Below are 16,093 nucleotides of genomic sequence, written 5' to 3' on the forward strand. Positions count from 1 at the left end.
CAAATCAACAGTCTGTATTAAGTAAAAACAATAAAGTTAAAACCAAGAGGAAAAAAAAGTTGGTTAAAATGAAAAAAAAAAAAAGCAAATAGCCAAAAAAAAAGAGTTTGGGGAAATGGAATGACTAATTTTTTTTTTATGAGAAAGCTGATGATTTTGTTTTCAGAAATAAAATCTTAAAAGCCAGAAACACAAAATTTCATTCATTTCACTTGTATCTGACTCTTCCTGACCCCATTTGGGGTGTTCTTGGCAAAGATACTGGTTTCCCATCTTCTTCTCCAACTCATTTTACAAATGAGGAATTGAGGCAAAAAAAGGGTTAAGTGACTTGCCCAGGGTCACACAGCTAGTAAATGTGTGAGGCCAGATTTGAATTGCTGATTCCAAGCCCAGCTCTCTTATCCACTGTGCCACCTAGCTGCCCAGGTTTACCTTGCTTCTCTAATCACAATTGATTCCTATGGTATAGCATTTATCCCAATTCTCTCATTTTGTTGCTCCAAACCCTCTCTAAATCATTTCCTACTTAAGATCTTTCAGTAAAGAGACAATTCCAATGATGTTCTTTTCTCAAAAGAGTAAGCCCAAGGGTTATTTGTTTACTTCCTGCTCATTGTGAGTATTCTTATGCCATATTCATTCACTTATCAGACATTAGAAAAAAATTTACATCTCAATTTTTGCCCAAGATATTTTTCTCCCTGTTTTCACTACAAATCTTCTAGGTTCTAACTTGTAAAATTCCGTGGCCATCATAGCTAATCTTCACTTTGCATAGCTAGCCATTACTTTGAACTTAGATTTTTTTTCTTTTTTTTTCTTTTTTTTTTTTTTTAAGATTGAATCTCCCCATCTCACTCAGGCTAAAAGTACAGGAAATACTCATGAGCTAAAAACATGAACCACTACTGATTGACATGGGGGCTTTGACCCACCCCATTTCCAAATTGGGCCAGTTCACCTCTCCTTAGGTAACCTGGTGGCTCCTTGCACCCAGGTGATCACCATATGAATGTTGAATTTGGTGTGAACACCCAAACTGACCTAACCTATTTTAGCCACCAAGCTTGCCTAAGAAAGGGTAAACTGGCCAATGTTGGAAACGGAACAGGTCCAAGCTCCTATGCCAGTCAATAGTAAAATTAAGTCAATCTTTCATGAAGAAAAGCACAGTGTAGTTGGTTGTCCAAATGCTACCCCAGGAACAAAAGAAACACCATAAAGCACTAACGGGGAAAACAAAAGAAGATATAGATATGCAGCTGGGATGAATAGTTTCCCAACCATATTTTCCCCTTCCTCAGGACAAGAGAAAATCAGAAAATTCTGAGCAGCAGGCAATCCTAGTTGGGCTGCTCATCTCTGTTTTGGAAGGAAAGATGTGATGTACTGCTCTGTAGGATAATTGGAGGATTTAGAGAAATGGAAAACTCTTCACTCAAACTACTAAAATCCTGCCCAGGACACTTATTTGTGTGAGTTAATGGGCCTTCCCTGGGGTTTGACCATATGGATTTTGTCCCAGTATATTGTCGCATTTGTGTGGTCTTAGAGAACAAGAATACCTTAAAAGAAGACTAAAATTTCTTTATGATAAGGAAAAAAGACACAGGGAGTTAGTAAAAGATGGTCACATTACTAAAACTCACTAATAAAGAGATGTCTAATAAATTTCATCTTAATATATTCAGGCCATCATTATAGTCTGTTAAAATCATTCTGCCTCATATCAGCTAACGTTATCTCTCACAGTTTCATACAATCTTCAAATCTGAAAAAATATATCAAATGTCACACACAGAGGGCCAAGAATAGACAGCTGGAATATTCTGTTAGAGACTTCCTCCAAAACTGATATGGATCCACAAAGAACTAATCTTTGGGTCAAATAATTCATCCTTTTCTGAATTCATCAAACTATACTCTTATTTTTTTCCCTTACTTATTGCTGTATTATCCAAAAGGATAATTAGCATGAAAGATTTTTTTTATGGAATCCTTTGTTAAAATACAACCATACTATATTGTTGGTATTACCTTGATCTATTACCTTAATTATTCTATTTAAAAGAGGAATGTGATTCACCTAGTAAAACTTCTTATTGATGAAGCCATACTGGTTCCCACTGGGTAGAATACTTGATGTAGAATTAAGAAGGGTTGGCTTTAAATCCTTTTTATAACTCTGAGGAGGAGCATGTCCTTGGGCAAGTCACAATCTGAGCATCAGTTCCACCTTTTGCATAATGGAGGTAATATCTATAGCTGCTACCTCATGGGGTTGTTGTGAGGCTGAAAAAATTTTAATTAGCTAGATAATAACCAGTTATTATCATTTAAATTGGTATTTTATTAAATGTTTAGAAACTATCTCTTAAAAATACACTGTAGGATGTAGATATTGGAGACTAATAGAGTGATGTTGAAAATACCTCACATTTCTATGTGGATTTATACGATACTTGTAATAATATGGTAAACTGTAGAGTAATAGTTATATGTGGGGGCTGAATAAGGAAGTGGGGCACAAGGTGGGTAGGGAAAGAGAGAAAATAAAATAGATTTCCAAACCAACATTCCCACTGAATGATTTAAGAAAATCTTTATAGTAGTAAAAGAAGTCTTAGATATTGTTTCTCATTATACAGAGAAGATTATTTTTGGTGGAAGTCTATAATGATACAAAGGACATTAGTTTTGAAGTCAAAAGACTGAAATACCTGATTTAATTCATTTTCTTCTGTGTGACATTGGAGAAGGACACATAACCACTATGGGCCTCTGTTTAATCACAAAATGAATGCATTCAACAAGGTGACTTCTAGAGTCTCTTCTGGTTCTAATTCACACAATCCTATTCATTGTTGTACAAAGAAAGTGAATGACTTATTCAAGGTAATAGAGTGTGTGAGTGGCAAAATCAGAACTAAAATCTCCTAATTCCCACTCTTAGACTATTTTTTTCTTATAATAACATGTTGCAAGCTCACTGAAATAAAACTAAGACTGATATCAGAGACCAGGTACCTATGTTACATTTTTCTGCACTTAATTTTTTGATGAATTTATAGCCTTGATATGTTTCATTATTTATTCACACTTCAAAATTTTAAAAAATCCATGATTCCTCAAGATGGGTAGATCCTCTACCAAAGCAAATCTCAACCTCTCTGTGACCATGTAGATTTTTTTTTCCTGATTTTCCATGCCCCACTGCCACCCAAAATTAACATCTGGTCAGACTTCTGGTAATGAGCCTCTAGGAACTGAATTTAGCTGATCCTTGCATAGATATATTCATTGCTAGGCCAGTCATTTACTGTTACAGATCATGAAAGAAGTCTTCAAAATGAGGGATGAATCTTTTTTAGAGGATATGTTGTTGCAGTTGTTTGTCCTGTGTTCTCAAAGAGAATCAATGACATCAAAAAGGTGATGTTGTGATTTGCAAATAAATTGGATTTAAGTGAAGCAAAGCAGCACAACATCATCCGCCTCACTCCCTTCTCCAGGCATGGGAGTCCAGTGGCAACGCATAGGTCAAGACAACTGGTGATGGTCCCAGATAAAGTGGGAGACTTTGGCCTTTTTAATCTAAGGTCTTTCCTAGATCTCACTTTGTCAGAGGCAATGCCTCAGTATTTGAGGGCTAGAGGATGTACAGCATGGATAAATGTCACATAAAAGGAGAAGAGGTGCAGGGCATGCATTCTGTATTATTACAAGCCAGTACTGTAATCAATGAGACAACAGATCTATTGATGAACTCTACTGGGGTGATTCTCCCTTTATAAATTTTTTGCCTCCACCACTTTAATCACAATTCAATGTTCTTGGTAATTTAGTATTCATAGTAAACAATTGGCAATTTTCAGTGACTCCACTGAAAATCAAGTTCCAGTCTGCGTTGGTGAGGGAGATTTTCCTCATTGGCTTGTCCCTACACCCATGTAAATACAAGTCTCAAGTGGTATAGCTTTGAAAATGACAGGGAATATATTACATTATATTAAAAAGAAAAGCAAGTAATGGAGATATAAGATTTCATATGTAATTTATTTTGCTTTGTATGTGGAAATGCTCATGTTTTTCAATATTTGTCGTTATCCATGACAAAAAAAAATTTATACAATTAATCTGGACTTTAAGAAAGAAATTATTGATAGCATAGCACAATGGATAGGGAACCAATCTTTAAGTTCAGAATCAAGTCCTGGCCCTGACACATACTATTTGTGTAACCACAGGAAAGGCACTTAGGTTATATACCCAGTCAATCCATATCTATATACCTGTTATACTATACTATACTATATACCTGCTATGTGCAAACAGTCTACTAGTCTCTAAGAAGACAAAGACAAAACAGTCTCTCACATTGAGAAGATGACAAACTAACCTGAGTAGACAATATGTATGTGTGTATAACAAATACATATATGCACTATATACATGTGTGTAAACATACATATAACGAAATATGAAATAGATATAATATCATCTTTGAGGGAAGACACAAGTATCTGGGGAAAACAAAAATGCTTCTTGAATAAAATATATATGTATTTATACATACATACACACATATACATATATACATATTGGCATATATAAAGAGAGAATATATATATATATATATATAATATATACATGTAAAGTGGCACCTCAACTGAACCTTAAAGAAAACTATGGATTCTATGAGTGAAGGTGAAAAGACAATGCATGGTGATATTCAATGCAAAGGCAAGGAGACAGGAAATGCAGCAAAATGTATATGGAAAATAAAAGCATATCAATTTGGCTAGATCAAATTGTGCATGTCAATTTTGCATGAAGAGAGGAGATGTGTAATAAGATTGGAGATATAAATTGAGGTCAAGTTATGTTAAATGTCATACAGAAAAATTACTTTTTGTTTTCATTGGTAATTGAGATTCACCAGAATTTATTGAGTAGTAGAAGTAACAGTAATAAATAAAAATAGTAAATATATTCATAGCAATTAATACTATCTAGCATTTATATAGCACTTTAAAGTTTGCACAAAACTATAAATATACATGCATTCATACATACATATATTTGTGCATATGTGTGTGTGTACACTAGAAATCATATTTAATCCTCAAAATTCCCTTGAGAAGTAAGGGTTAATATTGTCCTCATTTTACAGATGAGATAACTAAGCTAGACAGGAATTTAATAACTTACCCTGGGTCGTAACTGTCTGAGGTCATATTTGAACTCAGGTCTTGATTCAAGATCCAGTGTTCTATCCACATTTCTAGCTACCTGGACAAAGTTAGTAGTGACATAATCAGAGTCATGCTTTAGCTTTGGCAGCTGTGTAGAGAGTATGGATAGAGAGGAGAGAGATATTAATAGCAAGACCAACTAGGAGATATAGCAAAATTTTGTTAAAAGAGGTATTTAAGGAAGTATTATGGTAGTGGTTTTGTAAATAGAGAGAAGGGGACAGATTCAAAAGATGCTATGGAGTCAGAAGTAACATCATTTGTCAATTGATTGGATATGTGGAATAAAGAAGAATGAGGAATGGATGACACCCAGTTTATCAATATAGGTTATTGGATGGATGGTAGTGTTATGTTTTTAACCAAAAATGTGTTTACTTAAATCTACTAAATAGAAAAGATTTTAATAGCTATGTCTTCCCCCCAAAGTGAGGCTGAAAATCAGGCATGCAAAGTGATGTTGGAAGCATGAACAGTTATTAGCCCAATTTCTGATTGTTTGAAAAGAGTGGCTAAAAAAAGAGAAAAAGGGCAAGAAAATACAATTCCATCTTGCAATTGAAAAACATATATTGCTAAAAAGAAAAAAGTCTACATCTTCTAAGGAGACATCTCATGGAAAATACTAGAATGTGATCCGTAAACTAAAATACAATATTTCTATACCATCAACATAGTCATAGCTGATTACTTAAGCTTGTTATATTTTTATATTAAACTACTGTCAAAGCCATATATGATGATCAGAGAGCAGTATGAAATGTTTTGGGGGTTTTTTCTGCCAGCAGAGAGGATTTTTAAAGCAAGCCAGTGGCTAATACCAATCAGGGAGCCAGTCTGCATTCTCACTGCTATTTTAAAAGAAAACTATTTTGCTCACCACAGTAGTCTAAACATCCTTTCGAGTAAGCACTTTCCCATCAGCACAGAAAAGGGGAAAATGGCCATTTTCACTCCTGGTTTCTATGTTCAGGGTAAGAGGGACAGGGAGATACAGGATGGATGGTCATGGGAAAGACCATAGTCACTGTCTTTCTAGTTTATCAGAAAAAAAGGAAAACCAAATTGTGTTTTGACTGTATGCCAAGCCTAGAGGCCTGTATTGGGCTACCCGAGTCTTCCTTACCTCACCTCCCGAGGTCTTTGGCTGGCCACGCCGGATGCACGTATGAGAGAAAGGACGTTCCAGAGTCAAACAGGGGTTGAGCTTTATTACAGGCTTTCGGTTACAAGTGCAGGGGATCTTCTTTCTTAGGACGAAGAGGGGGAGATTTCCTAAGGAGGCTAAGTTTAAGGGATTGGAAGTAGAAGTACAAGCGGGGAGAGAGGGGGAGGGGAGAGAGGAAAGAAAAGAAACGGAGCCCTACTTTTCTCTTTGGCTCCACACGTGCTAAGAGAGCTTTTAGGCTTCCTCAATCCTACTTAATCTTCAGCCACACAGTTTGCATCTCAATACCATGCTGTTAGGTAACTAGGTGTGCTCCAATCCGGGATGACCTCGAGGGCAGGGAGACTCCACCCATCAGGTATCTCCGGGGGAGAGGCGGAAATACCCGAGCTAGCCGAGCTAGCTCGGTCTGACCTTCTCGAACCCCCGCTGTTCATGGAGGGCCTCGTAAGACTCTAAGATTTAGAAGTCCCACTTTTACCCGCCCGAGACTGTCCACACGGATTTGAGCTTCCAGTCCCAACAACTGTATATTCACTTCAAACATTTACAATGAAGCAATTCTTGTTTTCTAAATTTCAAGTAATCATTTAATGTAAAAACAAAGGTCCATTTCAACAACTGAACTTTTTAAGCACATCTACTGTACTATTCAAATGCTTGACCAGCTTATATGAAAACATAGTAATTCTTATCATAAACCAGTAGTAAAGTAGACTCTGAATCAACTTACAGTTAGCTGGCATGTGTATGAGTTTGTGTGTGTGTGTGTGTGTGTGTGTGTGTGTGTGTGTTCTCTTCTGCAGGATAAAGGTTAAATGTTTAAATCTCTTAAATGTCAGTGTCCATTTGAGTCTGTGTCCATTTGGTTGTTTGTGTCTATTTCTCACCATGGAGACACTCAGGACACTCACTGCACTAAACAAAATGGGAATCATTTTTCTTTTAAACTTGTGGAACTACACCCATGGCAGGGGTCTGGGCCACATTCTCTAGCATTACTTATCCTTTCAACAGGATGATGGTGGGAATATGATGGTGTTTCTGAAAGAAACTGAAGACCACAGAGGACAAAAAGCTAAAGAAATAAAAAGGGATGATCATTTCTCCTAACAACCTGATGATCAGCACTGATGATTTTTCATAGAAACCACCCTCTTTTAAAGCTTGAGCATGATCATTCACTTGTGATCGTGAATTTTCGAAAAAAATTCTAAAAAAAACCTGTTTAACTAGAGGAAAAATATAACACACCTTAAGAACAAAAGCTTCAAACATTTGTGCATAGAAATTGGATGACTAGACTGGGATCTCATGTTTGGGTCCATTAATTATGCTACCTGTATGTCAGTCATTTCCCTAAGGATAAAAACCTCATAATTTATTTTCAAAATACACTGAGTGGTGAAGTTATAGTTTTAGAACTGAATTCACACTGTTTCAATCAGCTGACAGCAGAAACTGCCATTGGAGAAATGCTGAAACCCAACATTTAGGTTTTCTATTTCTGACAGGTAGAGACTTTTTAGCTCCTACATGAATTGAAAAGCTACATCATGTCCTACTATAGGTTGTATACAATATCCAAAATAAAATAGGAGTATAAAATAAAGTGATCAATACAAAAAGAAAACAAAAACACCAGTTTTAATAATCAAGATTATTCCCGGACAAAAGTCCTTCTCCTGTTCCTGTTAAGTCTCCATATCAAGATGATCATTCCCATTTAATATCCAATTTGTACACAATTCTACATATTTCCCTTTATTTCACAAAGGGTGGAAGGTGTGATGGGATAATCAGCAGCAGATCATACTTAGATGTTGGATATACAGGAGAACTAGTGGTTTACCCACTGAATTCATTCCTTTGAGAGTCCATCCCTTTGCAGAATATAATTTTTAAACCAATTTACAGACCTGATTCATTCTAGCATTAACTTTATCTCATAAGACCACTCTGATACAGCAATGTTTGAGTTTGCAAGGCAAAACTGCTTTGTTCAGCTAGTAGAACTCAACAAGTTGGATCAGAGATGGTGAATTTGGTATTTCTGTCATGAAGGCTGAAGAACATCTGTACCTCATTCTCACAAGGCAATATCTGGATTTTTTTTTTTAATTTTTTGGTGATTGGCACAGTGTGAGTACAAATGCCTTTAGATTACTCTGGCTATCATGAAGGAGGGAGAGCCTACCCACAAGCTGCCACTGTTTAATAATCCTATGGAATTCTTCCTGAGACATCCTTTCATGAAACCAGTTTTGTGTCCTATGGATCACTGTGCTTAACGCAGAAGGCTACCTAACATACTCATCTTTGTGCTTCATTTCCTCCAAGCATGGCCCTCTTCCAAGGCTGCCCTCCGAGTTTCAGCAGGGTTCTCAAATATTCTTCCTGTTTGGCTGGAAAAGTCCATTGCCACAAGGGAGTTCTTAGACACACTGCATCCTGGAGTTGAGAAGTGGGTAAGTCAGAATTTCCTCTGCTGTGGAATGCTGCCATACTCGAGCAGCCTAAATGCCATTATCCAACACATTCTACTCTATTCATCTTCAACATGCCGTAACCTCAGGACTTTTGGCTCATTCCTTACTTGGTTTTGCTTGTACTGCTTCTTGCCTGCTACTATCAAAGAAAAGATATTGCTGTCTTCCAGGTGAGTCAACAACTGCAAATGCCTTGGCTGCTTTGAAGTTCTTTTTGTGGAACAATAAAGTATTAATCATTGCAAATACACATATAATTTTTCTAGGACTTCCTGCCTAACACTTTCACATGTCAAAAACCTTGAAATTCAGGACAACTGCTGGAGTTTTAAAAAATTCTGCAAAAGCTGACTTTGGAAAATACTGTCATTTGATTGCTGATGCCAAGACACCATCTGTTCTGGGAAGAAATTCACAGGATTTTGAAAAACTCATATTTTGCACAATTCTCCTGAATAAAAATTTACTTTCACCTCCCATCATGTTTTCCCCTGGACTACCAGCTTATGATCTCCTAAACACCTTTTTAATGTTAGATAAAGGGTGATGTTCCATTAGGGTCAAAATGTTGTCATCCATGCAATGACTTTTGTAAATGAGCAGCTGGCAGAGGTCCCTGGCTTTCATGTCTGCTAGATCTCTACCACTTTGCTTGTACCATTTTCACCAGTGACTTTAACATCATGCCCTGTATTTCTAGTTGGCAGTACATTGCATTTCTCCTGATTTCTCACATTCTCTCAGTCTTGGGCTTTTTTCATCATAAATCCTCTGGAACTGTCTTGAATTACTGTATTACTGAGAATAACTTTTTCTTTTTCTTTGATCTCTTTGGGATACAGACTTAATAGTGTATTGCTGGATCAAAGGGATGTACAGTTTTATACTGCTTTGGGTATAGTTTCAAATTGTTCCCTAGAATGGTTGGCTTACTTCATAAGTCTACCAACAGTATATTAGCATCCAAAATTTGTCGTTTCCTTTTTCTGTCATATTAGCTAATCTGATATTAGCTAATCTGAAGTGGTACCTCAGATAGGTTTTCATTTGAATTTCTCTAACCAATAGTGATTTAGAGCATTTTTTCATATGACTATAGATGGCTTTTATTTATTCATTTGAAAATTGCCTCTTCCTATATATGTCATAAAAGAGATCTTGATCAGAGAACTTTCTATAATTTTTTTCCCCATTTTCCTGCTTTCCTTCCAATCTTGGTTGCATTGGTTTTGTTTGTGCAAATTTTTACAAAATTAATATAATAAAAATTATGTATTTTATATCCTGTAATGCTCTTCATCTCTTGTTTGGTTATAAATCCTTTCATTCTCCATAAATCTGACAGGTAAACTGTTCCATACAACCTTAATTTGCTTGTGATTTCATTTTTTGTATCTAAACCATCTGTGCATTTTTATGTTATCTTGGTATATAGCATGTGATTTTGGTCTATACTTAGTTTCTGTAAAACTAATTTCCAGTTTTCCCATCATTTTTGTCAAATAGTGATTTTTTTTATCCCCAAAGTCTAGAACTTTGAATTTATTGAACTCTAGATTACTATGGACATTTACTACTGTGTATTGTGTACCTAATTTAATCCCCTGATCCACCACTCTAATTCTTAGCTTCTATCAGATAATTTTAATGATTTCTGCTTTATGAGATCTGGTACTGCTAGATTACCTTTTTCATTGGTTGTCTTTTGTTGTTGTTGTTGATTCCTTTGATATTCTTCACCTTTTATTCTTCTAGATGAATTTTGTTTTTATTTTTTCTAGCTCTACAAAATAATTTTTGGTAGTTCTTTGGTATGGCACTGAATATATAAAATAATTTAGGTAGAATTGTCATTTTCATTATATTAACTTGGCCTAACCATAAGAAATTAATATTTTTCCAATTGTTTGTTTCTGACTTTATTTATATGAAAAGTATTTTGTAATGTTCCTGGGTTTGTCTTTAGAGGTAGGATCCCAAGTATTTTATATTGCTTGCTTTTATTTTAAATAGAATTTCTTTTTCTGTCTCTTTCTGCTGGAATTTATTGACAATATATAAAGATACTAAAGATTTATGTTGGTTTATTTTATATCCTGCAACTTTGCTAAAGTTATTTATTATTTCAACTAGTTTTTAATTGATTCTCTAGGATTCTCTATGTATATTACCATGTTGTCCACAAAGATGAATAATTTTGTTTCCTTGTTGCTGCTCTAATTCATTCAATTTCATTTTCTTCTCCTATTGATCTAGCTAGCACATCTAGTACAATATTGAATAATAGAGGCAATAATGGACATCTTTGATTAACACCTGATCTTACTAGGAAGTCTTCTAGCTTGTCCCCATTACAGATAATGCTTATCAGGGCAGCTAGGCAGTACAATGTATGGAGCACTGACTCTGGAGTCAGGGGTAGCTGAGTTCAAATTCAACCTCAGACACTTAGCTGTGTGACCCTGGGCAAATCACTTAACCTCTTCTCTGCCTTGGAACTGTAACCAGGGATTGGTCCCCTCTAGATGCAAACACTAGCTTCCTGGCACTCCTCCTTACCCTGGGACTGAGACCCAAAACCACACAAGTGGCAATTCAACAGAGTTCTGTATACAGTGCCAGCAAAGGGCTCCCTGTAATACTCTTTTGACCATTTGTCTGACCTCCTTACCATCTATTGGCTGAGAGCTCCTGAAGCCCTGTGCTGCCAATGCAGCCACCTTCTAGGTCCACAGGTGCCTTAGTCTTGTGCTCTAAGACCCACCATCAGTACTCTGAGACGAATCTTCTTTTTCCAACCTCCTACATTGTCTTAGGCTAGAAAAATTTACCCCAACATTTTGTTGGTTCTAACCCCCAGAATTTGCGTTGAGGCCTTATTTTAAAGTAGTTTGGAGTAAAATTTGGAAGTTTTAAGGTTGAATTCTTACCTTTATACCACCATCTTGGCTCTGCTTCTTCTAGAATTAGATTTTGAATAGGTCCCAACTCTCACAAGCCATATTAGGCTAGGTTTTCTTTCAGATGTCAAAATTACTTCCGTGAAATTACTTCAAATTTCTTTTGCAGGCACAGAAGATGCATGTTCTGTGACAACAAAAACTGCAAGCAACAGATTGAATAGGTAGATTTTAACTACTAGGAAGAGTTAATGCTGATATCTTTTTCCTTTCTCAGAAATGTTTGCTTTAGTAATAAGCCAAAACTGAAGCTACTTAGATTTATTTTAAAGCAACATGTTTCAAATATTAGGGAAAATGACTAGAAAAACTCAGTAATATGATCAAGTTGACACCCAAGGAATGTCCCAGGTAAGTGTGTTTGTACAGCCTCCTACACATAATTCTTTCCAGACTAAATATCTACAAATGATGCCAATAATATATTCACTATAAACCTAAGGAGATTTTAAACTCTAACCAAACTAATTGATAACAACATATATACAGTGGCTTAACTATGTAGCACATAATGAAAGCATTATTATTCTTATTTTACAATTGGAAAACTGAGGTTCAAGGAGGTAAAGTGGCTTTCCCATGGCTACAAACCAAATTAATCACAGATCCAGGTCTCTTGACTCCTACCTAAACTTTTGGTGTTTTGTTGTTGTTGTTGTTGTTGTTTTTAGGGTTTTTTTTTGATTTATAGAATTGTAGGGCTTAGAAACATAGTTCAGTCAATCAACAAGCATTTATTAAGCTTCCACTACATGTCATGAATGGCACTAGATTTTGAGACTCCAAAGACCAAAATGGAACCATCCAACATTTTTGTAGTTAGGATAAGCAAAAATATGAAAGAGAAATTATGTAATTTTGGAATGGAAGTACTACCAGCTGGGGGAATCTGGACAGACCTTTTGTAGAAGGTAGAAATTAAGTTGAGTCTTGTAGGAAATTTGGAATTTTAAGACTCATAGTCAAGAAGGAAGCACATTTCAGTTATGGGAGACAGTCAACATAAAGGCACTGACCAAAGAGATCAAGTGTCATATATGAAGAACATGAAGAAAGCCAATTTCAATGGACTGTAGTGAATGTGAAGAGGAGTAATGAATCATAAGGCTGAAAAGGTAGGATGGAGTAAGGTTATGAAGTCCTTTAAATGACAGAGGAGTTTGTAGTTTATCTTTAAAGAAATAAAGAGCCATTGGAGTTTTTTGAGTGTAGAATGACATGTTATATCTGAGTTTTAGGAAAATTATTTTGCTACCTGTGTCAAAGATGGGTTGGGGTGGAAGGAGGCTTAAGACAAGGAGATCCATTAGGAGGATATGCATAGGTCCATTAAAGGAGCAGTGTGAGCTTGAAGTATAGTATCCTGTTTGGGGCATATTAGTTTGAAATGCCAAATGGAAATCCATTTGGATGTGTCAAATAGATAGTTAGTGATCAGTAGTGGAGACCTGGAAAAAGACTAGGACTAGACACGTAGATATGGTAGCCATCAGCATAGAGATGATAATTAAATTCATGTGAACTGCGAAGTCACCAAGAGAGAAAGAGTCTATACTCTTTCTGTAGAGTGGAAGAGAAGGTCTAATCTAAACCTTTAGGAAATGGCCACAATTAGGAGATGGACTATCAACGATCCAGCAAAAGAAACTGAGACAAAGGTTAGAAAGTGATGAAGAGAGAGGATCCAGGAAAAGAATGAGATCAACAGTGAGAAATGATTTTGAGAGATCAAGAAAGAAGAGGACTGAGAAAAGTCTACCAGATATAACAATTAATAGATCATTGGTGTATCGAGGACAAGAAAGGAAGCAGTTCACTGATAACCAAAGAATTTTGTGTTAGATTTCTAGGAGTTTACTATTCAAGACATATGAAATACCAGAATCCATTCTCTGATAGATAAAATGTCAAAGGACATGAAAAACAAGTCTCAACAGAATTGCAAACTATTACATAAAAACATATGAAAGAATATTTCATATCATTGATAATAGGAGAAACATAAAATAACACTAGCATTTTATGTCACATGCTGCAAATGGATGAAGTTGATAAAAAAAATTAGAAAAATCAAAGTGGAAAGAAGGAAACACTAATGCATTTTTGATGAAACTATAAATTAATACAGCCATTCTGGAAAGTAATTAGGAATTATGAAAGCAAAGTGACTGAAATGTTCACATCTTTTGACCCAGAAATTTGACTACTAGAAAGTGTATGTTTGTTCTTCATTGTCGAAGAAGACTATGCCATCAGAGAAATAATGACATGACTTGCACTTGACTTTGTTTTTGAGTGAGAGAGGGCTGTGCAGGTCACCAGCCTTACTTCTCCTCCAGAGCCATCTGAATCCAGTGACCAGATATTCATCAAGATGACTGGAGATGACCAAGGATGAGGCAATTGGGGTTAAGTGACTTGCAGAAGGTCACATAGCTAGTGAGTGTCAAGTGTATGATGTGAGATTTGAACTCAGGTCCTTCTGACTCCTGCACTGGTGCTCTATCCACTGCATCACCTAGCTGCCCAACTAGAAAGTAATCATTGAAGAAAAGAAAGCCTCTGCATACACCTCAAATAATTATAGTTTACAATGTGTACTTCCACTTCTTTTCCTCTCACTCTATTAACTTTCTAGCCTGACATCCCACCTCATTGTTCTATCAAACAAGTTCTATCAGGTGTTGGAAATCACTCTCTTTAAAGTTAGTAATGTTCTCTAAACTGCCAAATCTAATGACCTATTCTCACTTGTCATCCTTCTTGATCTCTCTATATCCTTTGAAACTGTTCCTCACCCTCTTTCCCCTTTATACTTCTTTCTAACAATTCAATCCACTACTCTTCTGATTCTCTCCCTGCCAATCTTCCGTAACATTTATTGTCTTATTCTGCAGGTCACACCCTCTGACCATGGATGGCTCACAAGGTGCTATCCTGTTTTCTTTTCTCCCCCTAAACCAACTCACTTGGTGATGATCTCTACACCAAAGATCTTCAAATCTATTTATTCAGTTCTGACCCCTCTGCTTACCTCCATCTTGCACCTCCAACTGCCTATTGGACATAGTTATCTGACTAAGCATCTTCAACTTAATATGTCCGAAACTGAATTTATCATTTTCCTCCCAAACCCTCCCCCCTTCCCAGCTTCCCTCTTATTCTCAAACGTATCACTATCCTCCCAATCCCTCAGTCTCTCAATCTGAGTATCATCCTCAATTCTTTGCTCTTTTTCACATGCACACACATGCACACACACACACACACACACACACACACACACACACACCCCATCCATTTCCAACCTGTTGCCAAGGCCTGTCAATTTTACCTTTGTGGCATCTCTTACACATACCCCTTTCTTTCCTCTGGCACTGCCACTACTCTGGCACAGATCATCATCACTTTGCACCTGAAGTACTACAATGGCCTACTGGATTGTCTCTGAGATACAAGTTTATCTCCACTCCAGTTCATTCAGCTGTCAAAGTGATCTTCCTAAAGTGTATTTCTTACCATATCAAACATACCTCTCTCTTCACCAAACTCCAGTGACTACCTATCATCTCCATGATCAACTATAATATTCCATTTGTCATTCAAAACTATTCATAAACTTCAACCCCCATCCTATCCCTTTTCTAGTCTTCTAATATCTTACCTCCTTGACTTATTTTGCAATCCAGTAACACTGTTCCCTTTCCTGTTCCTCAGACAAAGCATTCCATCTCTCCTGACTCTGGGTGTGTTCACTGGCTTTTCCCCAAGATCAGAGCAATCTCTTTCCTCATCTCTGCCTCTTGGCTTCCTTAAAGTCTCAGCTAAAATTTCACCTTCTACAGAAAGTCTTTTACAACCCTCCTTGATTTCTACTGCCTTCCTTTTTATTATTTTCAGCTTTTCTTGTATCTAGCTTATTTGTACATAGTTGTTTTCATTTTCTCTCCTCCATTGGACTGTAACCTCCTTGAGAGCAATGATTATCTTTTGTCTTTGTAACCCCAGCACTTAGCACAGTGACTGACCTACAGTAGGACTTTAATAAATGTTTATTTACTGAATGGCTGAAACAAAGTAGATACCCATTGATTGGAGAATAGCTAAAATAAACAGTATATTAATATGGCTCTACATTACAGTAAGATATTATGAATCTCATGAATACAGAGAAGCATGAAAAAATTTTAATGAAATGATGTGTAGTGAAGCAAGTAA

At 36.3% G+C, this 16,093-nt stretch overlaps 1 long non-coding RNA gene and 1 pseudogene across 1 annotated transcript in view; one reads left to right on the forward strand and one right to left on the reverse strand.

The window, feature by feature from the left end:
- Nucleotides 1–16,093, forward strand: part of LOC140523856 (uncharacterized) — a 308,343-nt gene that overhangs the window by 205,181 nt on the left and 87,069 nt on the right. The gene's annotated exons all lie outside the window — the stretch shown is intronic.
- On the reverse strand, nt 8,373–14,943 carry LOC140530426 (growth factor receptor-bound protein 10-like; annotated as a pseudogene).

The sequence above is a fragment of the Notamacropus eugenii genome, chromosome 2 (assembly GCF_028372415.1).
Source record: "Notamacropus eugenii isolate mMacEug1 chromosome 2, mMacEug1.pri_v2, whole genome shotgun sequence".
NCBI classification, from domain to species: Eukaryota; Metazoa; Chordata; class Mammalia; order Diprotodontia; family Macropodidae; genus Notamacropus; species Notamacropus eugenii.